The 24,240-nt window shown below is 40.0% G+C and overlaps 1 protein-coding gene and 1 long non-coding RNA gene across 2 annotated transcripts in view; one reads left to right on the top strand and one right to left on the bottom strand.

Annotated features, from left to right (window-relative positions):
- sorcs3a (sortilin related VPS10 domain containing receptor 3a) overlaps nucleotides 1–24,240 on the top strand; it is a 296,809-nt gene that overhangs the window by 5,912 nt on the left and 266,657 nt on the right. The gene's annotated exons all lie outside the window — the stretch shown is intronic.
- LOC148398656 (uncharacterized) lies at nucleotides 8,526–17,027 on the bottom strand. Its single transcript, XR_015858245.1, has 3 exons — nucleotides 16,917–17,027; nucleotides 13,250–13,336; nucleotides 8,526–8,647 (listed from the first exon to the last, which is right to left on the bottom strand). It is a non-coding gene; the product is annotated as an uncharacterized LOC148398656 (long non-coding RNA).

The following is a 24,240-nucleotide window of genomic DNA, read 5'->3' as shown; positions in this document are numbered from 1 at the left end:
ACCATGGGTGCGCGCTGCTGATGGCGTTTACACTTCAAAATATTCCACAGGCCCATATAACGATATATACCGTAATTGCCGGACGAAAAGCCGCACCGGATTATAAGCCGCACTAGCTAAAATTCAGGGATATTTCATTTTTTTTCTTACATAAGCCGCACCGGACTATAAGCCGCACTTGCACACGAGTTTTTTACAAAGAAAGAAAGTACATAGAAAGCCTTTTTAACGTTTTAATAACATACTTGAACATGTCTTTCTAAACATTGCCTGTGACGCAGCAGTAGTACCGCAGCAACGCGGAAGTGTGCACGCGAGTTATTAGCAAAGAAAGACTGGACACAAAGTTTTTTTTAAAGCTTTAATAACATACCTTAACATTTCTTTCCAAACACTGCCTGCGACGCGGCAGTAATACCACAACAACACGGAATTAACACAGCAAAGTCACTGAGACGCGGCGGTAATGGCGGCGGTTACACAGCAGCAACACGGTAGCACAGCACGAACAGGGCTGGTTAAAAAAAACATACCAGTAAAAGTACAAAAAGAGCCGTCTTCATCTTCCTCCTGTGCACTGAAACCAAGTCTTCCTCCTTAGTGTCCGATTGGAATGGCGTTAGATATCCTTCGCCTCACACTTTCTCAGTCTCTTTTGTCGTCGGTTTTATGCATTTCTTCGAGTGTGAAGAGGTTCTGTTCATGCTAATCTTATTCATGCACGAAGTGCTACATTATATTAAACTAGCGAGCGACACGTATAGCTTAAAAGCGGCATCATATTCATTTATTTTATCCCCCATAATGACGGTTTATGTATAAAAGCTTCCTGTCTTTGTGTTAACGTGGGTGTGTGCGTGATGCGCGAGACGATCGCGTCTTCTTCGGCGCATTATCTCTTCTTCGTCTGTCTCACTCTTGCTTCCTGCTAGAGCGCCCCCTGGAGAGCGGAGGCCGTAAAAATCCATAAGTACGCTCCAGAGTAGACATAAGATAATGTCATCAACATCGACTGCCTTTGGCTTAAAAGCTGCATCATATGCATTTATTTTGTCCCCCATGATGACGGTTTGTGTATAAAGGCTTCCTTTCAGTAATGTCCGTCTTGATCGCGTGATGCGCGAAATGTAAACAAAAACTAGCGCGTCTTCTTCGGCGCATTATCTCTTCTTCGCCTGTCTCGTTCTTGCTTCTTGCTAGAGCGCCTCCTGGAGGCCGGAGGCCGTAAAAATCCATAAGTACGCCGCGCCGCCGTTTAAGGTTCAAAGTAACCTTCTGAATAAAATGCATTAAAAGTTCACATTCATTACAACCTGTTTTTGGTGAGCAAAATGTCAGAAGAATTGAATTTAAATGTTGATTGATTGGGTTTTAATACAATGCAGATTACTTCACTGGTTTCTTTTATATCAAACAAGTTATTATCAAACAACTTGTTTGATTTAAAAGAAACCAGTGAAGTGATTAAAAAAAGGAAAAACAAGATGAACTTAGTACAATTACAATGCAGATTGTCCAAACAGCGCCACTGCTTTGTGTAATCTCTGAGTGATATGGCAGAGTAAGAGAAAGGGTTTAGAGCACAGGTGTCAAACTCAAGGCCCGGGGGGCAGATACGGCCCACCACATCATTCTATGTGGCCCGCGAAGACAAATTGTGCATCAAATTCGTGTGTCATTACTAGAATTGCAAATTGTCTTCACTTTTAATAATAGCTTTTTTTAGAAATATTTGACCAGTTTTTACTCGTCTGATTTGAAAACGAGTTATTTGTCAGTTTGTTTTGTAGCTTTTACTGTATATAATAGTGTTAAGAGTAAAAGTGATCAAGTCATCACAAAAATTACGAAAAAAATCTTATATAAGCCGCACCTGACTATAAGCCGCAGGGTCCAAAATTTTGGAAAAAAGTCGCGGCTTATAGTCCGGCAATTACGGTAAATTATATATCCAATAACTATTATATAAGCAATAATATTATCAAAACATCTGTGTCACTCCAAATCATTAAATCCATCGATCAAATTCCTCGTCCTTTGTCAACAACGCCGAGCGCGGCTGACGTCAGCCTCGTCGTTATTCCACAGATCTAGTATATAACAATATTGTAGCATTAACAAAGCACCAGGAAAGATGTGGGTTTGGTAAACGGCTCTTTATTTAACAAAACAAGAGTTCAACGAGCCAACAACTACTGAACTGTAACGATGAAAACATATACAAGTTGCGACACGAAATAAAATATATCAAATAACTAAAACATAAATAGTTCACCGCCACACGGCCCCAAGCACCGCCGCCGACTTCCAGGCGTCTGGCGGCGTGGACTTCCATCCCCGAAGGAGAGCTCCATAGCCGTGCATAAAAGCCATAATAGTTTTTCAAACCTAATGTGTCACTCCAAATCATTAAATCCTTCTAACTCTTCGCTGCCGCGCCGCGGCCGCTGCCGCACTGCTGACGTCACTTGAAATTCAAATTACAGTAATCCCTTGCTACATTGCGGTTCGTTTATCACGGTTTCACTTCTTTTTTTATTTAGAAAATTTATGAAAACATTCACATATAAGTTGCTCCTCAGTATAAGTCGCCCCCCCACCCAAACTATGAAAAAAAAAACGCGACGAAAAATACGGTACAGTCATCTCACTCCCCCCCAAAAATCACAATATCAATCAAACGTCGATTCAACTAAGTTTCTACTCTTGCATACGCTAGACGTTTTAAGAATGAATCATGATTAACAGGTAATTTGAAGAATCACACATTGCATGAACTCACGTATATAACATCTTTTTGATGGACCTATAAACATTTAATATGACACACATCACCATTTTTGTTGTTTGCATTGTAGTTTATACTCCCCTCATTGTGTGGTGCTGCTCCAAAAAGGCAGCAGCAATCCTGGTGTCACTAATGTGAAACATAGCTTGGATCTCATTTCTCTCAATTTCAATGCTATTGGCTCTTTTCTCCATAGTGCTTCAACAGCAAAGCTTTTTGAAGTTGTTCTCATGGCACTTTATTAATGAGCATCTCAATTGTCTTAAATTCGCATTTAGCAAGTTCCATTCACTCACAATTGGAGTTTTGAACTGTACCAATGTTGATATTTGAATTTTCATCAATTCACCTTTAAACAATGTAAATCATAAAATGGACAAGTGTAGCCATGATTACAATTTAGCCACCAATTTGTTACACACATCAGTGATGTCAAGTCATCCTTGATTGACATTTCAATGAAATGATGACAATGAGGGGAGGATATTTAATTTCTCCCATTTGTCCATCCTCACTCCTTGCGCTTCAATGGGATCTCTGGTGGGAGGCACTAAAATGTAAACAAGATATACTGGAAAAAATAATATCACTGAAGCTGAGGGGAAGTGAATTTTTGTTTGAAATGGTGTAAGTTGCAGTAATTAAAGACCATGATCTTACAAGATGTTATGAAAACATCATGGAGACCATCAGCATCTCAGCAGCAATAACTGAAATCAAGCATTTTGTACATTATAACTAGCAATGATTCTTTCACGTCGCTGGGGACAGTGTTGTACCTGAGCACGCTCATTGAACAAAAATTCATGAACTTGTTCATATTTTGGACGAACGTGAACTGAAATTAGTGCATTTTTGATGTAATTCGTGCTGACTGGAATCGCTAAGGGAATTGTTAGCAAAATAGCAAACAATTCCAATGTAATGTGAGGACCGGTTTTCTATTCCCATCCCTAGTTAGGGGTTACTAATAAAGTTACAGATTATTGTCATTTTCTCACACGACCTTCTGAGTGGGTAAGTGCAATGAAAGGACAAAATGATTTTTCATTGTTATGTGTAGAAAGAGCACACACCACTTTTGCAGCGCTACACTCTCTTTCACAATCATTCTGTCTTATTGAATATTCAATCTTAGCATACAACATTTTCCTTAAGTACAACATCACTTAGAGATGTTTTTTTAATTAAATACATTTGCCAGTAATATAATCGACAGTAGGCTGAATTGTTAAAATAATCAACAATCCATGAAAATATTCATTTATCGATGGTTCTCTCTCTTTCATACACACACTTGCACGCAGGCACGCAAGCACACACGCACGTACGCACGCACACACACGCACGCACGCACGCACGCACACACACACACACACACACACACACACACACACACACACACAGACACACGCACGCAAGCACGGACAACCTTAGCCTACAAATATGGTATTACATACATTTTCCTTCCTAATTTTTAGGAAATAGGCCAGAAATGCCATGAAGCCTTGAAATGGGAAGAAGTCTTACAGGTGGATAGCAGTTCAAAAATTTAATACCTCGTCAGATGGAATTTACGACTTTTTAATATTTTTTAATAGCCTTATTTTTTTGCTAATTTCATTTACTACCTTTTAATACCTTTTGCAACCTTGTGGATACCCTGGGATAATCGTTCCAACTGTAGTTCACAAGAGTCCTAAACCTTTAGGTATACATAGCTTTCAAATTATTTCCAGACTTATAGGAATAAATAATAATGATTTATTTTTTACGTGTTTATGAATTTCTTTGGATTATGGCTCTCTGAGATTTTTTGTCCAACTTCATTTTGGCTGACAGGTTCTCTGTAATTGATTTCTTGATTAAAAAGTAATCGCGTTTGTGTGGTCAGTGAAAATGAACTCAGGATTCCCTCCAGAAATGTGACAAGCCACAATTTAACAAGGGGTCAATTACTTTTTCACACAAACCCAAGTAGCTTTGAACACATTTTCAGCATAACAAATATAATCACAATTTTAAAACAGCATTTTGTGTTTGATATTTATATTTGTTTGATGATCTCGAATGTTAAAATGTGTCATCAATGTAATAGAATATGAAAAGACGACAATACTTTATCATGGGGAATTCTTTTTCATGGCAGTGTAAATCGTAAGTGACGTGCAATGTTTATTTACATCTGAGTTATCAGCTTCTCTGTGACATTTACAATTAAAGCAATGTGAGATTAAATGCAAAAATATTTATAACTATAGCACTAACCAAATAACTATTCATTAATGCCCAGATGAATAAATATAAAGCAGCTACAGCTGCAAATTCTGTGAACTATGGTAGTTTGATTCACTTTTTGGTCTGCCTCGAGGTCAAGCTCCAAAAACACAGCAGACAAATAATCTTCCCGTAAATGCTTTTTTCAACATTGTCTGCTGGGTTTTGCCTCTGAATCTGCTTCACAGTGAAGTCGTGTTTCTATTTTAGAGAAGTCCGGGGCTATTTTCTATTGTCTACATCTATTTTCCTTGTCACCTAAGCTATGAGGAAAGAAATCCAAAATGTAGGCTGTCCTTTGAATGAAATTATCTATAATATCCATCAATCCCAAAATCCCAAAAGAGGAATAACCTAATCTGTCCATAGGTGTGAGTTTGAATGGTTGTTCGTATTCCCTGTGATTGACTCGCAACCAATTCAGGATCTCCCCGCGCTGACTGCCTAAAGTCAGCTGGGATAGGATCCAGCATGCTCACGACCCTCATGTGAATGAGCAGTTCAGAAAATGGATACATGTAGAATAGTAATACATTTAGTCATATTTATGAATGAAAGGTTACCTTCAGCAACAGGTGATTTTTTTTGCTGAAATGTCATACGTATGAATAACACAAACTGTAAAATCCATGTTGCACAAGCTCTAAAAGGTCAAACCTAAAAAGTGTTTCTCAAAAAGTCTGCATTATTTAGTGCAGTGTCAAAAATATTTTTTTAGACAAATAAAGCCATCTCTGATAAAAATAAAACAAGTTGATCAGTAAGATTAACGACATTACCTGATAATCCTTTCCCCAAGGGTGCAAGGGGCAAAAAAAAAGAAACCTTGAGAAGGGACCACAGATGGGGGTGGGGGGGAATCCCCCTTCCCAGCTGACCAAGCGCCATTTCACACATAATTTGCTGTTATACAATGTTAACTAGAATAGTGTGCGAATAGTATCCATTTTAATGAGATAAAGCACTGCAGGAAAACACCTCCAGAGAAGCCTGTCCTCCTCAAATCCCAGCCCAGTTGGGTGATACAGAATTCTCTATAGCAATGCCTCCGGGAAGGGAGGCCATCTCAGATCTTGTACAGCTGCAGCACCACCTAGCCCCTTCTCCAAGCATGGGAGGAGGGGGCAAGAGAGAGATCAAACGGTAGGAGTTGACGTGCTTCCTTTTTATACCTTTATTATGATTGGATTCCATAGATATGGTTTTGACCAAAAAAACTACTCTGTATTTTACCAACATATAGGCATGTCTGTTTGTTTGCTGTCGTCTTACTGTATGTATCTGTGAAAACTGTGGCGCAACCTGTAAGTAACGTTTACCGGTATCTGACTGTAGATTATGCCACATTGTCGATAAACAACTGCGCCCAATTATAGAAATAACTGATTTTGACAACTACTGCACAAAGGGGCTTTTTAAGTGCACTGGATACCATTTTCTGTTAAATTCCACTGCATTGCCACAATTTTAAACGTGTTCTTTTAATAGCGGCTCTGTGGCGCACTGGGTAGCACGTCCGCCTCACAGTTAGGAGGGTGCAGGTTCGATTCCACCTCAGGCCCACCCTGTGTGGAGTTTGCATGTTCTCCCCAGGCCCGCGTGGGTTTTCTGCGGGCACTCCGGTTTCCTCCCACATCCCAAAAACATGCTTGGTAGGCCGATTGAGCACTCGAGGTGCGAGTGCAAATGGTTGTTTGTCTCTCTGTGCCCTGTGATTGGCTGGCAACCGGTTCAGGGTGTCCCCCACCTACTGCCCAATGACGGCTGGGATAGGCTCCAGCACACCCGTGACCCCCATGGGGACGAAAAGGTTCAGAAAATGGATGGATGGAAACGTATTATTTATTTATATAAAGGCTGGACCGCGAAAATATTTCTGACACGTAACCGGTCTGTGACGCAAAAAAGGTTGGGGACCACTGGCCTAGAGCAGGGTCACTTAATGTGTTGCCTGCAGACACCAGGGAGCACCCAAGGACATCAGTCGCCCTCAGGCCTGTTTTAAAAATAGCTCACCAGTGACAGTACATTGTTTTCTAGGAAACTTGATCATTTGAAAATGTAAACACTGACAGAGATTTATGGGAATAAAATGTTGCGTATGATATTCATCTGTTTTCTGATCATTGTAAGAAAATATGAATGTGATCAGTGTTCATCCATTATCTGTTCCGCTTGTCCTCACAAGGGTTCCAGAACTGGCCATGAGCCCTGAACTTTTTAGATACTTTGTTGTATTTAATTTAAATAAATATGAGGTTAGCTAGGCAGCAAGGTAAAAACGAACAAGTTAGTGCGGATTAACTCACATGCGTAAAGTGTCAAAAGTTCAGACATCATATTGGCTAGCCTGTATGTCAATCAAAAGACAAATGCCATAATGGCGATTGATCCCCTACTTTTTAATGTCATGTGATCTACCCACACACTTCCTTCATCGATCGACCAGTAGCTCTCGATTGACCAGTAGATCGCGATCGACGAATTGGGCACCCCTGTTGCAAGAGGATTTGTTTTGTTAATACAGGATTTGATTATATTTGCTTCTGAAAATGCTACGTTGCGAGTGACATCGTCTGTTCCTTCTGCACTTTGAGGACACATGTTCACACACTAGATGAACTGCATTTAACATAGAATCTGAACACTTCCCAAAAAAGGTGATTTTACCCAAAAAATGAATTGATGTGAACGTAGACTTAGTTCCATCTAACCTCTTTAAGAGATTTTTTTTTTTTTTGTAACGTATCAAAACATTTTGTGCTTGAGACTAGAGTATTGAGGTTGAGACGAGACCAAGACTTTTGAAGTTCAAGACTGAGACAAGGCCAAGAGTATATTCCTCCCTCCCCATAAAAAAAAAAAAACTGAACAAAATTATCATTTTTTTCATTACGTTTGCAACAAAATCAACAAGCTCATTCGTGCTGAGTGCAAACAAACATCAAATTATAGAACCCACTGAAACACCATGAATCGATAGTCCACATATACGTATACTTCTGTTAAAAACTCACCCCATTTACTGGTGTAATGAAAAACATTTCCATTACACGAGAACTTCCCAAGTAATCTTTGATCTTGTTCATTGTTGGTTATTTGATAATGCTACGCAAGCTACCTTGGCTGTAACATTAAGCCAACGACAGCCCTGAACATTAGCACAAACACATACTGGATAGAAAAGAGCTTATCTTTGCTCATTGTCTTAGAATATGGTGTTCTGATTTTGACTTTGCGTATATGTTTAACCATTATTTTACCTGTCTTTACCTGTCGTACAATGACAATAAAGGCACTCTATTCTATTCTATTCTATTCTATTCTATTCTATTCTATTCTATTCTATTCTATTCTATTCTATTCTATTCTATTCTTGTCATGTTACGAGCAATTGTTTGACCCACATGCAGAACGAACTCAGAGACCAAAGTGATTGTTAAGGATTTATTGAGATACGGTCGGTAGTTGAGCCGGGTTCCGAAATGGGAGTGGGTGGGCTGGTTCCTTGATGGGGGAGGGCGTGAAGTGTCGCCAGAGAGGAGTGGATCTTAGCGGAGATCTGCGAGTGGGGTCCAGAAGCTGAAAAACAAAATCGCTCTGTCAGATTGTTCGATCGTACGCGGTGGAGGGCGAACGGGCCGACCGGAGAGCCAGGAGTCGTGGCGTAGGCGAGCAGGGGTGGGGATATCTGAGACGAGACCAAGACTCTTAAAAAGTGGTCTCGAGACCAATCTCGAGAACTACAACATAATTCTGAGCAATGTAAAACATGGATAGTTTATTGATACCACATTTCCACACCCCAATATTAATGTGTTGTGCCAAAGGCACTCCCTTTGTTTAAAGGAAGTCAAACCCCAAATTTCCTTTGTAATAAAATGTGTGCAGCCCAACTATGTAGGCGAAACACAGTGTTCTGATTAATGTTTTGTTTGTGGAATATGAATTAAACTGGCAAAGTCCACTTGTTGTTATCTATCCAGTTGGCAGCCATTTTGCCACTTGCCATTGACTGACCACTTGCCAGGTGTCAGGTCACAATCAATCACAACTCACCAGTTTTCTGAAGCTGAATCGTGTTTGGTTGTGAAAATGGCATACCCCTGAGATGGCTAGAAACAGGTGGATTTTGCCTGTTTAATTCATATTCCATGAGCAAAACCTTAATCAGAAAGCTGTGTTTGGACTCATAGACTATAGACTAGGCAACTATAGACCTGTTGCACTGACATCTGTGGTCATGAAATCTTTCGAGAGGTTAGTGCTGAACCACCTGAAGGATGTCACGGGCCCCCTGCTGGACCCCCTCCAGTTTGCCTACCGGGCAAACAGGTCGGTGGATGATGCGGTCAACATGGGTCTGCACTACATCCTGCAACACCTGGACACCCCAGGAAAGTACGCCAGGATCCTGTTTGTGGACTTCAGCTCGGCGTTCAACACCATCGCTCCTGACATCCTCCAACAGAAGCTCATCCAGCTCGCGGTGCCTGCCTCCACCTGTCAGTGGATCACCAGCTTCCTGACCAACAGGAGACAGCGTGTGAGGCTGGGGAGCATCACATCTGACACTCTGACTACCAACACTGGAGCCCCTCAGGGGTGCGTCCTCTCCCCACTGCTCTTCTCCCTCTACACCAACGATTTCTCCGCAAGTGACTCTTCTGTGAAGCTCCTGAAGTATGCAGACGACACCACTCTCATCGGACTGATCCAGAACGGTGATGAGACTGCATACAGACAGGAGGTGGAGCGGCTGGTCCACTGGTGCAGCCAAAACCACCTGGACCTGAACCCGCTCAAGACCGTGGAGATGACAGTGGACTTCAGGCGAGGCCCTTCACCACTTTCACCCCTCACTATCCGCAGTAATAGTATTCTCTCATCAGACACCTTCAAGTTCCTGGGAACCACAATCTCTCGGGACCTGAAATGGACCGGCCACATAGACTCTGTCCGGAAGAAGGCCCAGCAGAGGCTGTACTTCCTGAGACAGCTCAAGAAGTTCAACCTGCCGCGGGAGCTGCTGAAGACCTTCTACACTGCCATCATCCAGTCTGTCCTCTGCACCTCCATCACTGTCTGGTTTGGATCGGCCTCCAAACAAGACAAGCACAGACTGCAACGGACAATAAGGACTGCAGAAAAGATAATTGGAATCAACCTCCCATCTATTCAAGACTTGTACCTGACCAGGACCAGGAAACGTGCAAGTAACATCTCAACAGACCCTTCGCACCCAGGTTGCAGCCTGTTTGAACTACTCCCCTCCGGACGCCGTTATAGAGCTCTGTACACTAAAACCAGCAGACACAGAGACAGCTTCTTCCCCCAGGCTGTCGCTCTGATGAACTCACACCACTCTTAGAGTCTCAGAGTCATTACTGTGCAATAACATCCTGCTTTCCACACCTTTTTTGTTTACACTGTTTGTACTATGTGTCCTCTCTGCATCCATTGCAGCCTGGTCATCCTAGAAGAGGGACCCTCCCATCTGTGGACTTTTCTCAAGGTTTCTCATTTCCCATAGCTGGAGTTTTGAGTTTTCCCTTGCCCTCTTGGGAGTTTAAGATCCGGGGATGTTTGAGAATATCTTTCGTTCTTCACATGTGCTGAGTGTTGTTGTTAGTCACCTAAATGTTGAACAGAGGCTGTGATTTACCGAAGTCAAATTCCTTGTTTGGCACGCTCAAACATGGCGAATAAAAAACTCTTGAATCTTGAATCTTGAATCTTGAATCATGGAGTGACTTACAATATACTATTATTGTAAAGAAAATTCTGTCAAATTAAAACTCACGCTGAGATTGCCTAGTCATATTTTCTGTGATTAGACTCGTGGAGGGACATAATATAGATTATTGTAAACTCATACTGAGATAGGCCTGTCATATTTGGGAAGTCATCAGTCAAGCCAACCGTGAGTGATGGGTGCTCTCAAATCCTTCTTAAGAATATAACACTAGTGAGTAGTATTTCAAAGTTGAAATGCAGGCAAAAAAAATCTGCATGGGGAAAACATGGACCTCTGTGTCTGACTCCATGTATGTGTACTTTACCATTTATGACATAAAGCACTTAAGGAATTTAATGAAGTGCTCACAGTTCTTATGGCTATCATAGTGTGTCATGGGTAGCTCAAAAGTAAATGCTTCTTCAAGATTAAATTGCCCATGATACCTTTGGGGTAGACTGTGTGTGCATTTTGTAGTGATGTTTGAGGCAGAGATAATGAAACATCTAGACACTGCCATTCCAGTGCTATGTTTGGTGTTAAACTATCGGACTCGCTTCTATTTTATTTGTTATTGTCTGGTTATGGTCATTATACAGGATGTATACACCATACATAATATAAAATGTAAGGGGTGCGTGCGTTGATACATAATTTACAACATAGCCTGTCAACTCATTCACACACATCCCTAACTAACTGGAAGGCATTCTACGGCCTCAGGAGGAGATGTGAATAAAACAAGGAAGCTTCCAACTTCTCACAGGCTAGAGATGCACCAATACGACCTTTTTTCACACCACATATGAATAAAAGTATTTACATTACATTACAGAGTGCCATTATTTAATGATGATATCACATATTTTAACTGTGCTAAAGTTGCCATTTATTTTAATCAAATATTGTTCAAAAACACAAAACACAGACTTTTGTTTAAATTTCACTCAAATATAAACACTTTTTAGAGAAACAACGTTTAACATACAACTGCATGTTTTTCTTACAGACTTGTCATACATTCACTTAAATATACGTAGCCTGTAGCTAGTGATGGTATAATGAAGCTTCAAATTTACTTCATAAGGTAGTTATATTTATGACACTCTTTGTTCATCCATCCATCCATCCTTCATCCATCTATCTATTTTGTGAACTGCTTATCCTAAAGAGGGTCGCAGGCATCCTGGAGCTCATTCCAGCTGACTTTGTGCCGCCATTTCTTAAACCCCTTCATTTAGACCAGGGGTCGGCCCTGGAGCTTTTGTAATGATGCGTGAAAATGGAAAAATATGTTGTTGTCTTTTGTTGGCTTTTTAAATATGGTTTTTAGATGGTAATAATGAGACAAACATTCTTATGCTGTAAAAATGGATGTAGTTGTATATATATTAAAAATACTGAATTTCAGAATGGCGCCAAATAGAGAAATTGTCATAGCCTGTGACACAGCACAGGCGAGTTGTAAACAAACAGGTGTGTGAGTGATGGGCCATGGATTCAAAAGGCAAAAAGAGAAATATTACTGATGAGAACAGAGGGTTTAAGAAAGAATGGACTGAACATTTGCTTTCATTGCCAATGCTGAAGGATTGTCTGCATGTTCTGCAATGAGAAGTTGATAAATAACAAGAAGAGCAATGTGGAGCGACATTTTCAGCTAAAGCATGCTAAATTTGCTGCTGATCATCAAGTTGGAACTGAGAGGAAAGGTGCAATTGCAGTGCTGGTGGAGAAATTTGAGGACCGAAAAAAAACGTATCAAGAAGTGGATTGCATCTCCAAACTCTACGACTGCTGCACGTTTTGTTGCAGCCCAGGAGATAATATAGCGCAGAAAACCATTCACTGACGGCAAGATATTTTCGGACTTCAAAAACAAAACAGAGGGCATTCAGAAAATTAAAGACATTCCTCTCTCTGCAAAAACAGTGAAGGAAAGGGTAATTAAAATGGGAAACAATATCACCGATCAGCAAGTCAAGGACATCAATTCAGCTCCAGCTTTCTCAATTGCCTGTGATGAGTCATGTGATGTGACGGATATCGAACAGAGAGCTCTGCTATGCAGGTACGTGAACTCTAATGGGTCGCGACAAAACATAACACATTGATATTGTAATGGAAGTTCAGCTAAACTTGAAGCAGCAATAGGCCTATCGTACATTAGTAGTCACATGGTGCGTAATTCTCTCCAGGATGCCCTGCAGGGAAAATAAACATTTAATCATGAATGTTGATTTTGTATTTGTAGCCTACTTAGTTATTTTACTAGTAGGCATACAGCTTATGTATTGACAGTCTATGTTGCCTCATAAAAAGGCTTTTAGATTTTTACGGCTCCAGACAGGTATGTTTTTTTTATTTATTTTTTGGGCCAATATGGCTCTTTAAACATTTTGGGTTGCCAACCCCTGATTTCATCAGCCCCTGAGGCAAAAACACACCTGGTTCATGAAGCTTGTGGGAAGTTTCCTTTTCCAACAACTAGGCATTTTAGTTTGGTGTAGTCTCAGTCTGGACACTAGGAGGCACTGTGTAAAAGGAATGCATATGATAGACATTAAATGAAGAAGAAATACAAGGCAAAAAAGAACATCATAGTGTCTAATGGATGATGGATGGATAGAATAAAATGCACCGGTTCTTGAGAATACAATGAATCCTAAATAAAACTGAGACAGTTGTAGTGATGGGCGGCACGGAGGTTTGGGTTCGATTCAACCTCCGGCCCTCCCTTTGTGGAGTTCGCATGTTGTCCCTATGCCTGCGTGGGTTTTCTCCGGGCTCTCCGGTTTCCTGCCACATCCTAAAACCATGCATGATAGGCTGATTGAGCATTCCAAAATTGCCCGTAAGTGCGAGTGCGAATGCAGATGGCTGTTTGTCTCTGCGTACCCTGCGATTGGCTGTCAACCGGTTCAGGGTGTCCCCCGCCTACTGCCCGATGACTGCTGGAATAGTCTCCAGCATGCCCGCGACCCCCCGTGGGGACAAGCGGTATAGAAAATGGATGGATTGATGGACAATTGTACCGAAACTTAACACAGCATAGCGTTTTTCTTCATAGTTTGGGTGGGGGGGCGACTTATACTGAGAAGCAAATTATGTGTGAATTTTTTCACAAATTTTCAAAATTCAAAAAAATAAAGTGAAACCGCGATAAACGAACCGCGATGTAGCAAGGGATTACTGTAATTTGAATTTCAAGTGACGTCAGTGGCGCTACGCGGCGGTTGTTTACATAAAGGACAAAGAGTCGATCACGGGATGACGAAGGGCCTCACTACTACCGGCATGAGCGGCTTTGTTTGTAAGTGACACGAAGGACGAAGAGCTTGAAGGATTTAATGATTTGGAGTGACACATAAGGTTTGAAAAACTATTATGGCTTTTACGCACGCCCGGTCCTACTCTATGGAGCTCTCTTTCACCTCCGTGGATGTAAGTCGGGGGCCGGCGCTCGGCCGGGTGGCTGTCCGGGGACGGTGGATGGGGCTCGGACATGGCTTTCACGCACGCCCAGTCCTATTCTATGGAGCTCTCTTCCACCTCCGTGGCTGAAAGTGCCACCTCCGGGGATGGAAGTCCACGCCGCCACACGCCTGGAAGTCGACCCCGGTGCTTGCGGCCGTGTGGTGGTGAATTATTTATGTTATAGTTATTTGATATATTTTATTTCATGTAGCAACTTGTATATGCTTTTATTGTTACGGTTCAGTAGTTGTTGGCTCGTTGAACTCTTGTTTTGTTAAATAAAGAGCCGTTTACCAAACCCACGTCTTTCCTGGTACTTTGTTAATGCTACAATATTGTTATATACTATATTAACTACTTTTAATAACAACGAGGCTGACGTCAGCCGCGCTCGCGCGGCGTTGTTGACCAAAGACGAGGAATTTGATCGATGGATTTAACGATTTGGAGTGACACAGATGATTTGATAATATTGTTGTTTATATGATAGTTATTTGATATATACTTACATATCGTTATGTGGGTCTGTGGAATATTTAGAATATTTAGACGTCAGCAGCGCGGCGCATACGCGGCATCGTTTCCATAAACGACGATCGATGGATTTAATGAATTGGAGTGACACAGATGGTTTTATAAACGTGTTATTTATGTAATAGTCATTTGAATAATTCTGAATGTTACGTCAGGCCCGTTCTCAGCTCTTCGTTTGTGTTTATGTCATGTTAGCTACCTATCTAGCTAGCTAGCCTGTTGTTGCTCGTTCATGTCTGTTCTTGGTGTTGGATTTTGTCGAATAAATTTCCCCCAAAATCCGATTTACACTCCGGAGCGACTTATATATGTTTTTTTTTTCACTTTATTGTGCATTTTATGGCTAATGCGACGTATATTTCGGAGTGACCTTTAGTCTGAAAAATACGGTACTTGTCTTTAATCGATGTGCTGCGCCACCAACACGCTTTCTTCATCACATCTTCATGGTGAGAGCAGGTCTGGCTTGGCCGGAGACGAACAACACAGAGTGGGCAACTGGGCTTGAGAAACTTGGTGCTTGTCAGACGACCTCATCCACTGCCCGAACGTCCATTTTACTGATTTTAATTTTCTGTCGACTAATAAAGTGGTCATCAGGATTCAACTTTATGTACCTCCATACGGCTGAAACGGAGCTTACTATGTCAGGTTGGTAGAGGTATTGATGTGTCTTATCTGAGCATTCTTTCAAGTCTGAGTACAAATACAAACATAGTATATTGGCACGACTACCACTGGTGTCCATGCATTCCTTTTCAAGCCCTGTCTGACAAATCATAGAAAACATTTTCAAACATGGCCTTGCCAGTGAGGCGATGTGATTTAGAATTGAGGGCTTGTAGGTAGGCAGCTTGTTACCACTCACTTTTTACAGACTCATCACACCCCTCCACCTAAATTACTGATGAAAATACATTATGGAGTGGCTTCTATCCTCTCCTGCTGTCCTGGTGGCCCTCTGCTTTGGAAGAAGAGAGAAGAGGAAAAAATAGACTATAATAAATAATGCAGCCTTCCAGCGGACCTTATCTCCCTCATCGCTCAATCTTTCCTCCCTTCCCTCTCTCTAATTAGTCTACAAATTTGTTTCACTTGTTCCTCTTTCTTTTTTTCTGTGACCAACAAGCAAGTGAGAAGACTCTATTTACTGTTCCACAGGCCTGCTCGTCCGGGTTCTTTTGCTTTCGACACACCAAAATTCAAAAGCACATATTCAGTTATTTCCAACAACCTCAAGATAACCAAGTCAGCACATTGCATGATATAACTCTTATAAATGTAGGTGAATGATCACACTTAAAATGTCACATAATCTTAAAAATCTTCTTTGTACATTAAGGAGACCATTCAAAAAGCCATCTAATCAAAATGAAATGCACCTGCTTCTACTACAGTACACGCAGGATATTAGATTCCATAAAGCCACTCCAATCTTTGAGCCTATGTGCCTGTGCACAGTGGAATTCTAGTCTGCAAGATCGGTTCTCTCCAATTATAATGACCTCATTATTATACTGGCTGTAAGCTTGGGCGAGGCTGTAATAGAAGACTGTTATAGTCAAGAGCTGGAATCGGCAACTTAAACAATTTTTCATCAGTGCTGAAGGTGAGGGGCACACAGGACCATGCACTTCCTAACCAGGTATATGATACGTAGTATATGATAAAATGATATTTTAAATATGGATGTAATACAGTGTCTTCATTATGTCTTTATTATAACACTTTTGATCAAACATTTTTAATGCATATAAATGATTCACTTCATAACCAAACAACAATTAGCAAATACTGTATTTTTAAATTAAATTTTAATAGTGCTAAGGTAATATGGAGGGTTGTGCATAGTCATATGACTACGCACTCATCCATCAAGTCAGTTATGTTACTTGACCTCATCTCTTCGTTTTGTGTTTGTTTTTTGTAATCATTTTATTTCATTCGACATTAAATCTGGAGGAGAAAACTAATGAACATGACATTGTGTTGCTACTGTTTAAAAGCAGTGGGTTGACTTCATGAAATATTAAACTTTGAGACTTCTGAGGGTTTCTGGGCATTGTGACCTTATCCTCTTTTTTTCATAGCCAAGTGCGATACCTTGTAATGTTGATGTCCCTTGCCATTTCCAAAACACGGGCAGCCGAGGGAGCGCAGCCAGGCGATGAGCACATATTAATGTCAGACCACACTGAAACAATTCTACATGCGGTGTTTTTTTTTTTTTTGCCTCAACCTTCATCCTCCTTTTTCCTTTGCTCCCCTTTGTTGTCATTTGACAACAAGGTCCACACATACCCCTATTCATTGATAGTCACACATGCACCCAGTGACAAAACTGGTTGCATAGATTCAGGAAATTATGACATGCATGCCTGCTCTAATTTTAAAAGACAAAATATAGACACAATCAATAATACTAATAAATAAAACATTTTGTATCTAATTCAATTAATTAATGGAATGTTTGATAGATTAAGCGATTCTGAAACGACTGAATTGTAACAGCCCAACTATTGAAGGGTGATGGATGCTTATAGAAATTTCTAAAGTTTTATGCAGACACTCTTTAAAATGATTAATATTTCAACTTTGACATATTATTAATTATATATCTATTATTATATATATTTGTAAAAGTCAATCCCAAAATAATCTATGCCCCAGGCGTATGAATGGTTATGGACGTAATTTTATCTTGTCTGTTTGCAACAGGTATAGGTCAACAGTCAAGCCCCAAACTATTTATACCCAAGGGTTAGGAATAATTTCAAGCTTGACTTTATATGTATACTCATACTACGAGACTTTACATTATATACTCATGTTTTTATTTTTAATAGATTGTGTGGTGTTGTTGTTGATGTGTTTTTGTTTATCGAAATTAAAGCTGTATTACAGTAATCCCTCGTTTATCGCGGATAATTGGTTCCAAAAACCACCCGTGATAAGTGAAATCTGCAAAATACGGTCACCCTCTCATCTGTACATTTTGTGTGTCAATAAATGTATAAGAAACCATTTAAGTGCATATGTTATTATTAAAACATTAAATAATTGTTTCAAACCTGTAAATAATAGATTAAGTATAGTATAATAGTATAAATAACACAGATTTTTATTAAATAAATATTGGAAATATAAATATACGCGTGTGCGTGTAACATGTTAACAAGAAGTACTGGGCAGGCTAACGAGTTAGCGGAAATATGCTAACACACAAAAATGGACCTCCAAAGGAATGTAAACCAACATTTGGAGAAATACCATATTGTCCTAAAGGTTACACATATGTGATGGTTCATTTCTCTTATTAGGAGACCTATTTACATCGTCAATGACACTGTAACATGCATGGACACGAACGCGAAACAGGAAGTGGTATCGCCTGAAAACGGCTTTCAAAATAAAGCACCCTACCGTCAATCAAAGCACGACTGAATAACATAACATGGAGAATTCTTAACACATACTGTAAATATGTTTTTTAAACAGTTTTTATTATTATTATAATTTTTTTATAACAAGGTAAAAATGTACATACTGTAAATGTTTTTAGAACTCTTTCATTATTATAAAAAAAGGTACAACACTGAATATGTTTTTAGAACGCTTATTATTATAACAATTGTTTTATAAAACGGTACAAGTGTACGCACTGCGATTGTGTGGGCACACCCTACCGTCTAATTCCCCAAATTAGAAGTTTTACTTTGAATTTTTTTTTTTTTTTTATTTGGAAAACAAATCCGCGATGTAGTGAAACCGCAATAAACGGACCGCGATGTAGCGAGGGATTACTGTATATGGTTTTATGGGTATCTTGATAGACTTGACCATGATTATAGGCTTGGTATACGACTTAAGTGTGTGTGCCGTGAGCATGCATTACAGAAACCTTGAGAATGTCATGGTAAAAGTGTTAACGAGGCTGTATCTGAAGGGATTGAAACAATGGAGATATGTTGGCCAGGTTTAATAAACATTGCAGTCAATGCAAGCCATGTCTGCAGTGCATCAGAGCTTGCTTTGTTACTAGACTCCCACTCTTTGGCTCGCGTTAATATGTCAACTCCGGCCCTGGAGAGACTGTTCCCCCGCATCTCCCGACAACTGTCAGGTGACCTAAGTAGAAAAGGTTAACAATGGAATTTGAGGTTGACTCAGTATTTATAGATTTTTTTTTGGTAACATGGCTACTATGCTGTACACAATTTGACAGCAAAAAAAAAAAAAAATGACAGTCCTCCACTCTCCATGCTATCAATACTTGATGCCAGCTTAATAATATCAATCCATTATCCAAACTGCTTCATCCACTCGAGGGTCACAGGTGGGCTGGAATCTATTCCTGCTGACTTTGGGCGATGGGCTATAGCCTGAACTGGTTGTCAACCAATGGCGGAGCTTAATAATACAGATGTTAACAAATCATGTATTTATTGCTTTTACTTTCTCTTAGTTGGCGATTGGTGGCTGCAACCACCCCGTTTAATCTCCTCCTTTATATCTTCACAGACAGAGAACCTGCAGTTGCTTAAATGCTGATTTTAGCATTCATCCATGTGCTGTAATGCTATAAATACAGTGAATAAGAAGAAAGCTTGCAAATGATGCGCCACTTCCAAAAACTTGTGCCTTAGAGCTCTGTATGGCATCATAGTGTGATGCATAATGTTCGTGACCAAGCACGATATTTACTGAGTTAAGTGTGAACATAGAGTGATGAACTTTCCCAAAGAAGTGCAATAATTTGTAGTATCACATTTCACTGCTGGTATGAGTGAATGGTGCCTTGCCCAGAGGAGACTGTCATTGATGGAGACTAATGTTGACACATCACACTCCAGGATCTGCAGTCAATTAACACATTGTCTAATTAAAGTGTTCTACTGCTATATATGTACGTATATGAGAGATTGAAAGTGGCTGTAAACCGGGTATATGCTGCATTAAATTTACCATCAGGTCTGCTTCTTTATTTCCATTTGGCTTTTAATGTTAATAACTCGCTTAAACATCTGCCATTACCAAACACATTATGTAAGCATCTTTCGCAGACAGTAGAAGACAGACTATTTACAGGTTTTTTTTCCCCCACAGTCTGGAAAATCTTACAGCATAAAGTGCTAAACTCAAATTTAAATTCACCCCAGTATTTTTCTTAGCATGAGAAGTGTCCTTGAAAAAGTAGACTTGCTTTTTTTTATCCTCACATTATTTTTTGTTCCAGGTGTTGTGTGAATGAGAGCCCCAATATCATTCAGTTTTATTTACCTTCCCTCTGCTTTTCAAATGGTAATGAGCCTTAAAAGGTTGTTTCAACTGCTTGCCACAGAAGCTTTACCGAAAAAGAGGAGTGTAAACGGTCAAGAATATCAGTAATTATTATTCCTCCAGCTCTTTTATTTGCATTTTTATGTGACTGTGGAAAACCTTCTCAAGCTAAGAGTACAACACTCTTTCTTAATACGGTTAAGAAAACTACTGTGAACCATTAAGAGTGAAGGCAAAGCCACTAACGATCCCTTTGGCGAGTCAATAAATTGAGGTGACACTTAACACTGTAACCTGGCAAACTCGGCATTTAATTTCCATTGGGGCCCCATTAGAAAATGATTTAGTGAGATTCAAAGTCACTAAAGAGACCAAACAAGTGCATAATGCATTGCAATGCACCATTTATTGCTAATTTGTGTCTTCTGAGAGTGTTTGTATTGTTTTTTTTTTCTTATATACGGTGCACATCTTAATTAATGACAAGCAGAGAATGAAATCAACCATGGTTCTGTGAGGTTATACAAACAGCTAGGAAAAGGGTAGACAATTTCAAACAGATTTTGAGGCTGGCTGGCACAAGCGTCTGACATGTTATGGGACAAACAGGTCTATACTTACAGGGAAAGTCAAGTAAAAAAAAAAATCTTGACAATATTTTCTTTGTAGTCCATGGTGTATCCTGGACTGCTCATCATCCAATTGCTGGGCTGATATGGACCAACAACTATTCAAATTTTTAAGAATACTTCAGAGTCTTACCTAAATTGGAATTTGGCAGTCTTTCTCCTCAGTATGCTGATTGGATAGAATTGTGAGGTTGACTGTATTCCATCTATCTGCCTCGGAAGGTTAAATCAAATAGCTTAAAAAATAAAGTTAAATACCAAAATGTTATATTGCTGCTGACTTCGAGATTCTAGTTGTGCTGTTGTTAATGCTTAAGCAAGCGTTATTATTATCCTTATTCAGCAAACGTCTCCCAGAGTAGTTCCATGCCAACATGAACAATAACTACTAAAAGGGTTCAGATTAATGACAGTGCAGGTACTTGTGCTAATGAAAATTGTAGTGCTCAGAAGCCACAGTATCAAGTAAGTAATTGTCCTTGACAATCAAAAAGGAAGTTACTAACTGTTTTTTCACATAATTATGTCTGGAGTTGGGTTCACCGAGATGTCTTAGAAACATGCTTTCATCAATGTGCAGTTGACATACAGTGTGTGTGTGTGTGTGTGTGTGTGTATGTGTGTGTGTGTGTATGTATATATATATATATGTATATATATATATATATATATATATATATATATATTTATATATATATATATATATATATATACACATATATATATTAAGTGAATAAATGTTATATACTTGTACTGGCAATTTTTTTTCTGAGGTTTTCTGTATACAGTCTCATTGGTTGTTTTCCTTGTGTAAACATTGGGCTTTTAGCCATTTCACACTGGGCACTACCTTTCAGGGCCACAAATAAAAACACTCTGCACCTCAATATATCTTGAGAGAGGTAGCCCTGCTGCCCCAGTCCTGTCATAAAGAAACTAATAGCAGACCTTTCCAATCAATGACTGCTCAGGATCATTCCCCAGGTGTCTATACCTTGAGGAATTGGTGAAAATAAGCCATGAAACACTTCAGGATAAGTGAGACCTTTAGGATTCTAAAGACTTGCGGGTTACAGAATGAGGACACATTTATACAAAAACGTTGGCTCGGTAGATCAAACAACTATACCCTGACAAGGGTTAATAAAGTATTAAGAGATGCATATTTGCAACACCCATTGACAGAAGCAGAGCTAACAATTGGTATGATGTCGTTTTTTAACATTGTTTGTTGATTGTTTTTCAAAGTGCTATTGCTTTTTCATTGTCGTTCCCAACCCTGCAAAACTACAAACGGCACTGCGCTTCAATTCCTCTACAATGTTTTTTTTTTATCCATCTTTTGTGATGTGAAAGCCAACAAAACACAACAGAACACAACTGAGAACGAGTCATACCAGTGCAATTCGATGAAGTGAATGATATGAATAAAAAATCAGCAGTTGCGATCAAAGGTTTTACACATTTTTCTCCAGTCTAATCAATGCTTGTCATACTGTTTTAGGTTTCGACTTCAATAATCCATTCAGAACGTCAAAATTCACTTGAAAATACAATTTAAAGCCTTGATATGTTTCTGTGATGTTTATTTAACAAGACAGAATACCAGCATATCTCTGCAGCTTGTACAGCACGCGATCAGCAGTCATTTCACTGAGCTTTATTATTGCAAGCAGGTTTTTAAGTGGGCCAGTACGCAGCAGTAAAAAATAGCAACACTTCTCAATTTTATTCTCCAGCGTACCAAGACTTTTTAAAACATTAGCCCACATTTCTCAATTGCACTTTGTAATATTCGTAATACTCCTTCAGTAATCCATCCATCCATCCATCCATCCATCCATCCATCCATCCATCCATCCATCCATCCATCCATCCATCCATCCATCCATCCATCCATCCATCCATCCATCCATCCATCCATCCATCCATCCATTATCTGAACAGCTTACCGCAGGCACACTGGTATCTATCCCTGCTGACTTTGGGCAGTATGCAGGGGACACCCTGAATTAGTTGCTATTTGCACCTATGAACAATTTAGAGTGGTCAACTGGCCTACCATGCATGTTCATGGAATGTGGGAGGAAACCGCAGTACCTGGTGGAAACCCACGCAAGCATGGGTAGAACATCCAAACTCCACACAATTATTTAGCGTGTCCGTAATCATTTAAACAAGGAAGCGGCAAACTACTCATAACATAAGAAATTGCCAATACAAAGTCTAACGTTAAAATAAAGACTTACCAAATAAAACACTGATGCTAATAGCCTTAGTAAGCTTTTATTTTGAAGTTCGGCTTGTTTTTAAATGCCATTGCATACAGGTGATTTCTCCCAAAAACAAAACAATCCCATCCCGAAATCCATTAAATTCACTAATTTAGGACGCTATGCAATTGCAAATTTATTAAGGCATCATTGTATGCTCAGGCACAACTCTCTGGCGTCAGCAGCTAACCATGAACGCAAGTGTAAGCACTGAGGTCTCACATGTGCACAAGACATGAGGTGCATTCAAATGTAGTCAGACATTTCAAATTCAACATCAAATAATTTATTTAGTTATCCATCCATCATCTAAACCGCTTTCTCCTCACGAGGGTCGCGGGTGTGCTCAAGCCGATCCCAGCAGACTTTGGGCAGTTGATGGAGGATAACCCAAACTGGCTCCCATCCAATCACAGGGCACCCACAAGCAACCATTCACACTCACATCTAGACAATTTGGAGTGGTCAATCAACCTACCATGCATGTTTTGGGAATGTGGGAGGACACCGGAATACCCGAAAGAAAGCCACGCTGGCGCCGGAATCAAACAAATTGTGTAACCAGTTGACCACTGTGCCGCCCTTTATTGATTGATTGAGTGCCAATTATTATGAATTCATTAACCTAATGATCTGCTGTTACCTAGCACCTAATTTACCTAGACACAGTTGAATATAGGGGAGTACTGGCACTTATTTTTCTTTGGAGCTTTTAGCCATGTTAAAATACAAATTAATCACCAAAAACGCCCCAAAAGTTCTGTTTTCCTCCATTCACCCATTCTGGAGCATTTGTGCGCAGCACTGACAACAGCTACATTTACAAATAAAAGGCGGCTAATTTTCAGTGATTGAGTTGGTCATCTCATACCAAACGATCATTGAGCTTAGCTCTAGTAGTGCTCAGGGGGTCAGAATGCCCTGTGGGTTCTCATGTTAATGAGGAATTTTCCTCCCAGTGACTTGTTGGCAGACAGAGGCTTTTCTGCAAGGCATCATGATACTGTCATTTTGCATTCCAATAGATTAATGCCATATGTGATTTCAGTGGGCCTCCAACTTTGAGCATGATAATTAGGTTTGCCACATCACATCATCTTAGGCAGGTGCAGTCATCGTGGCGGCCGCGGCTCAGGTGGTACAGCTTACATCAGTTCAGTAACCATGCCACCCTTACTCACACTTGAACACTACAAATTACAGTACTTTAAATCTACTGTAATTTCTTGACTATAAGCCGCTACT

The sequence above is a fragment of the Syngnathus floridae genome, chromosome 4, assembly GCF_059516105.1.
Source record: "Syngnathus floridae isolate MCC-2025c chromosome 4, RoL_Sflo_1.0, whole genome shotgun sequence".
Taxonomy (NCBI): domain Eukaryota; kingdom Metazoa; phylum Chordata; class Actinopteri; order Syngnathiformes; family Syngnathidae; genus Syngnathus; species Syngnathus floridae.
This window is presented reverse-complemented; position numbering and strand designations above follow the sequence as displayed.